Source organism: Perognathus longimembris, chromosome 7 (genome assembly GCF_023159225.1).
Source record: "Perognathus longimembris pacificus isolate PPM17 chromosome 7, ASM2315922v1, whole genome shotgun sequence".
NCBI lineage: Eukaryota > Metazoa > Chordata > Mammalia > Rodentia > Heteromyidae > Perognathus > Perognathus longimembris.
Window position 1 is genome coordinate 74,527,656 of NC_063167.1, and position 6,000 is coordinate 74,533,655.

The window sequence follows — 6,000 nt, forward strand, 5'->3', positions numbered from 1 at the left end:
CTCAATCTCACAGTGCAAGGTCTGTATCTCTGTAGGCACGGTCAGCAAGTGCTCCTGGATGCTTCTTACATGAGCTTTTCACCACACTCTTCTCTCCATGTGCTTAATGGTGGGTCATTGTGACTGTTTAGTTGCCTAAAGGGTTTCTTACTCATGACTCCCAGTGAAGAGGCAGATCCAGCTGTCCCTGGCTTAGCTCCGCTTGATGAGTGCCGACCTCAGGATCGGGCAGCTGACCTGCAGGCAGAGACAAGGGGATGGCAGCCATTCCTCCAGCTCAGTTTGGGTTGATGAACCAGAATAATTCTGGCAGCAGGGCTCATGGAATTGGCCTCAACAGACCCAATCTTTTTCAGAGTTGCTCTCTGTGTGTGTGTGTGTGTGTGTGTGTGTGTGTGTGTGTGTGTGTGTGTGTGTGTGTAGCATTTTTTTTTGGTCAATCTCACACCTTCTCTTTCCCACTGTAGGAATCTGGAAAGCACCCACATTCTGATCCTCTGCCTACATTAGTTGTTGTCATAGCACCCCACAGTTATCATTGGATGGTACCCACAGTCTAGGCATTCCCTCCTCAAAAGTAGATTGTGCAAAAATCTCTTCTTTACAAACCCTGTACTTTGTTCTGTCAGCAGAATTCTACACCTTCAGGGTGCCACAATTCATCCCTACCTAGCAATTGCCTTCCAATCAGTCTTCCCCACTAATAGCTTCTTTACACCCAGTTCCTAACCATGGTAATAGTGGACAGCCTTTTCTCTAAAATTATATCATTGTCCATTTATTTACCTGTCAAGCTGCAGAAATGTGAACCTCGGAGAGAGGCAGGAGGATGAAGAGGATCAAGGAAAATAAAGTCATAGAGCAGCTATATTCAGTAAGAGCATTTATCTTAGCAAGAGCAATGTCTTTACTACAAGCTTGTTCCTCTTGCTTGCTTCCTGGTGCTCTCCTCCTTGAGTCATGCCTCCAGCCTAGCATTTTGCTGATTATTTGGGAGGTAGAATCTCTTAAGCATTTCTTCCCCCATCTAGCTTTGAATGGCCAGCCTTTGGATTCTAGCCTCTTGAGTAGCTAGAGTTCAGCTCACTTAAGAGCTAAGTATTATCTCCTGGCCTAACACTTCCATGTACTGGTTGGATACAAATAATTCCTCATGTTCCTGCTCCCCAGTTCCCATCTCAGTGGTACTCTGTGGCCAGTTCCTTTTCCTCCCCTGCTCCCTCCAGACCTAGATTTATACATATAATTATATGTATTTTGAAAAAGTAGATCAACAATATATGACAATATATTTTGAAAAAGTAGATCAACAATATATGACAATATAACAATATATTGTTAACATGTACTGTTAACAATATTGTTAATATATGGCATGTTAATGTGCATTAGCAACTATATGAGGGTACTATGGTAAGCACTTTCTGTGTTTTCTTTTGTTGAATCTACTTCAACCACTTCATGAAATAGGAACTCATTTTACAAATGAAGACACGTGCTCAGAAAGTTACTGATGAAATGAAGGATTGCATGATGTGCAGAGTTGGAATTTGAACCTGGACTGTCTGAAAACAGAGCTCAAGCACTTAACGACCCTGGCACATGCTGTAGAATGGTTCTCTGTCTCATTTCCACATCTAGTTTCCCAGCGACATTAAAGAGACTTAGATGCAAAACAAGTAGCATGTGTCAAGGGAAAGCTAAGCACTGGTGAGTCAAATCGTGGCTTAGAAACTGGCAAGTTCTGTGATATGATCACCCTGCCTCCTGAGCCTGGTTTTCATTGTTCTACATCCTCTAGAATGCCAACTTCCTTCCTAAGGGACAGGGGTATTTGGGCTTTTTGTCCCCCACTGCCACCCCATGTAACATGGAATGTAATTGGCTCTTGGTGCATAGTAAATGCTCAAAAAATATTTGTCAGAGAAATAACTGTTTTCAGATAAGAAAACAGGTCAAATGACTTCACCCAGGTTACTTTACTGAGGAGCATCAGAGTCAAGACTAGCACTAAATCCTTTTATGTCCCTAAGGCCTCCTTTCAAGAATAGAGAGGATAGGGACAGGACTGCGGAATGATTTGGCCTTGGGTGGGGGTGGGGGAGAAATCACAAAACTGGAAATGAGTACATATAAACAAAATAACTAAATCTTAACAAAATGACAGCAGAAGAAAGAAGGGGGGAACACATAGACAAGGAAGGTTGTGTTGATTTCCCTCCCCACCAAGTTTTAAGTACCTGAGACTCTGCTGTCTGTTTATCTAGTGAAATAAGATTCATGATCAATGTGTGAGACGGAATTTCAGACCTCATTCCCCACAAGCTGAAGACGTGTCCCATGCCTCTTTTAGCCCGGACAGATGTGGAGATGCACGAGTTTGGGGTGTTAATTTTGGGTTGGATGTTAAAATGTGAACATGATAGAAATACAGCTAGAATAAACTACCACCTAGTTTGCAGCTGGGGCTGAAACCCAAGCAATGCACTCAATTTCCATCCAGAACTTTCTACTCCTACTTTTTTTGCCCTATCTCCAGAGCATCTGTCTGTTTGTCTGTCTGTCTGTCTGTCTGCCCTAGGCACACTTGCCACCTGACTACTGGCCACATCACTTAGTCCCTCTTTCCTAAATCTTACATCTTTCTTTTCCTCACACAGCTACACCCAAGTTCTCTCCATGCTGATGTCAAGTAGTAAAAACCTGCCAGCAATCTCGTGAATTAGTTAACTGCTGATATCTACCAAAGCACTTCAAGAAAGAGGTGTAAATATGGTGAGTATTGCAGGGTACTGGTGGCTCACACCTATAATCCCAGTTAATCAGGAAGCAGGCAGTTCAAAGCCAGCCCTATCAGGCAGTACATGAGACTCTTATCTGTAAGTAAGCACCAAAAAACTGGAAGTGGAGCTGTGGCTCAAGTGGTAGAGTGCTAGCCTTGAGCAAAAATGTTCACAGCACCCAGGACCTGAGTTCAAGCCCCAGTCCTGGTACAAGAAGAAGGAGAAAGAGGAAAAAGAAAAGGCAAACGAGGAGGAGGAGGAGGAGGAGGAGGAGGAGGAGGAGGAGGAGGAGGAGGAGGAGGAGGAGGAGGAGGAGGAAGAGGAGGAGGAGGAGGAGGAAGAGGAGGAGGAGGAGGAGGAAGAGGAGGAGGAGGAGGAGGAGGAGGAGGAGGAGGAGGAGGAGGAGGAGGAGGAGGAGGAGGGAAGGAGGAGAAGGAAGAGGACGGGAGAAGAAGGAAGAAGAAGAGGGGAAGGAAGAAGAGGAGGAGGGGAAGAGGAGAGGGAGAGAAGGAGGGGAAGAGGAGAGGGAGAGGAGGAGGGGGGAGGAGGAGGAACAGGGAAGGAGGAGGAGGGGAGGAGCATCTTCCTTCTGTTTCTTCCTGTGGTTTTGCCCCATTCTCCTGCCCATTTGTCCACTCTACTTCTCTCTAGGGTCAGGTGTGCACCTTACCTTCACAGGCTTGCTTCATTTGTAGAACAAATGATCAGGAAGGACAATCTGATTGGCTTAGCCCCCCTAGGACAAATGCTCAAGCAGCTGTGGGACGGGGAGGTCAGGGGAACAAAACTTGAGAGGGAAATGTTCTCAAGGGAGACTACAATGTGTGCTTGGCAGGCAACTCAAGCCAGGATCCTGTGTCCTTCATATGCCATACAGTAGTTTCTCTTTTCAACCCTCAGTCTTCTCTCATGCAAGGCCCAATCCACTCCGAGTAAACTCATCAACACTGTGCTCCACGTTCCTGAAACATATCACGTTCTTTTTCCCCCACGTGGGATATTCCTTTATGCTTTCTACGCTTCCCTCTAGATTGCAACATTTATTTTACCTTATTTTATTTTATTTTATTCCATTGCTGGTCCTGGGGTGAACTCTGGGCTTGGACGCTGTCCTTGAACTTCATTTGCTCAAAGCTAGTGTTCTACCATTTGAGCCACAGCACCACTTCTGGCATTTTCTGAATAATTTGTTGGAGATTAGAGTCTTATGGCCTTTTCTGCCCAGGCTGGCTTCAAACTGTTCTTCAGATCTCAGCCTCCTGAGTAGCAGGCATTACAGGCATGAGCCACCAGCACCTGGCAGATTATAACATTTATTTATTCATTTGTTTATTTATTTATTATTTGGCATGCTTGGAGGCCTGGTTAAATAAGGGTACTCATGCAATTATTTAGAGCCTGTTGTGGGTCAGACCATGAAAGCAAAGTGTCCCCATGTGCAGGCAGAGCACAGAAAGAAAGAAACAAAGGAAATAGATGCTAAGCCCAGGCTGGCACACAGGGCCAGGCCCATCTCTACAGGGGAAGAAACTGGAACTGTGGCATGGTGCAGGCTCCCAGGAGAACCAGTATAAGAGAATGATAGTCAGCCCTGGGGATATAGACCCATGTGAATAATACAAACTTGGAATTGTAAGGCCTAGACAAAATATTAATAGAATCTAAATAATTTAGGTAGCCAGAAATCAGTGGAGTCATTGTTCAAAAGGCACTTATGGCCCCACCTAAATAATTGAGCTTGAATAAAACTGCTGTTTTACTTCCCCACACCTCAGTCCCTCTCAGCCACAGCTAACTATTATCAATGTTATTCCTTGGCAGCTATTCTAAGAAAATGCCAAGGACTTAGACTCGGGGAAACATGTCTCAAACCCCCTTTTGTGTGGTAAACTCCCCAGCTTCAGCCGCAGGTGGCGGAGAAGGCCTCAAGGTCTAGCTACTCCTTCAGGCAAGATAACAGCTAGACAGCCCTGCAGGATGGCACGTATGTCATGGGAGCCTGGACCATCGAGCTTAGGTCACCGCTCCCCATGAGCTGACCAGACCTGTACGCTCCACTAGTCGCACCAACCAGCTTTTAAAATTGTTTTAGTATTTTCTAGCGGCACATTGTAATTTGCTGCATGATACTATGTTGCATAAAATGCCCCCTGACAACCCTATAAAAACCCTGCTAGATGGAAGGGCGGGGCTCTCAATCCAGATCCGCTGTGTTGGTGAAGGTTCAGAGTCCAGGCTCAAGCTTGCAATACTCTAATATACTTGCATCAGAATCGGCTCCTTGGTGGTCTTTGGGGACCCCTGAAACCTGGGCATAACAGAATGAGTTCTGCTGACAAAGCCGAACTGGAGGCTAGGAGTAGAAGCAGACTTTAGGAAGGAAATAATCACAAGTACAGTGTCCAGGGCTGAGGCACCATAGCCGGAGCAGAAGAGTCAGAGCTTAGTCAGAGAGAAGGAGGGAACTCTATTTAAATATTCATGACCAAAGCCAGGCATGGTGGCGCCTGCCTCTGATCTCAGTTACTCAGGAGGTGGAGGTAGGAGGATCAAAAGTTTGAAGACAGTTGGAGGAGGACACCTGGGATAGTTAGAAGAATTTATTTCAAAAAGAAAACATAAAACAAAAGGGACTGGGATGGGGGTTAAGTAGTAGAAAACTTGCGTGAGGCCCTGGGTTCAATTTTCAGCACATCACACACACACACACACACACACACACACACACACACTGGAGTTAAGTAGGTGAAAATGCGTGAAAGTGATTGGAGAAGTACTCCGTGCATCTACTGGGCCCAGGTGAGTCCCAAACCCACAGAATCTGTGAGAATCTGTTGCTGGGGTGCAGTGCTGCAGGTGGGGGTTGGGAGGGGGTGTTGGGGGGGTTGTCCATGCTGGACAAGCACTCTACCACCAAGCTACACCCCCAAAGTAGCTGGTTGTCTCCTAACACTCTGACTGGCAGTAATTTGTTACATCGACTTCATTTCCTAAAATATCAAATTTGGGAAATGAGACTTTTATGTGCAAGATAAGGTAATTTTTGTTCTTAAACTGGGTAACCCATTTTGAAGTGGGTTACCTATAAGTAGCTATTTTTTAACTATCATAGAATTTCTGCTAATTCTTTGCAGGGAGCTCTGCCTCTAGCCTCTGTTATTCCAGGCACGCTGACAGGTAGAACGATCAGTGAAGCCACTGGGAAGGCAGGAGGGCT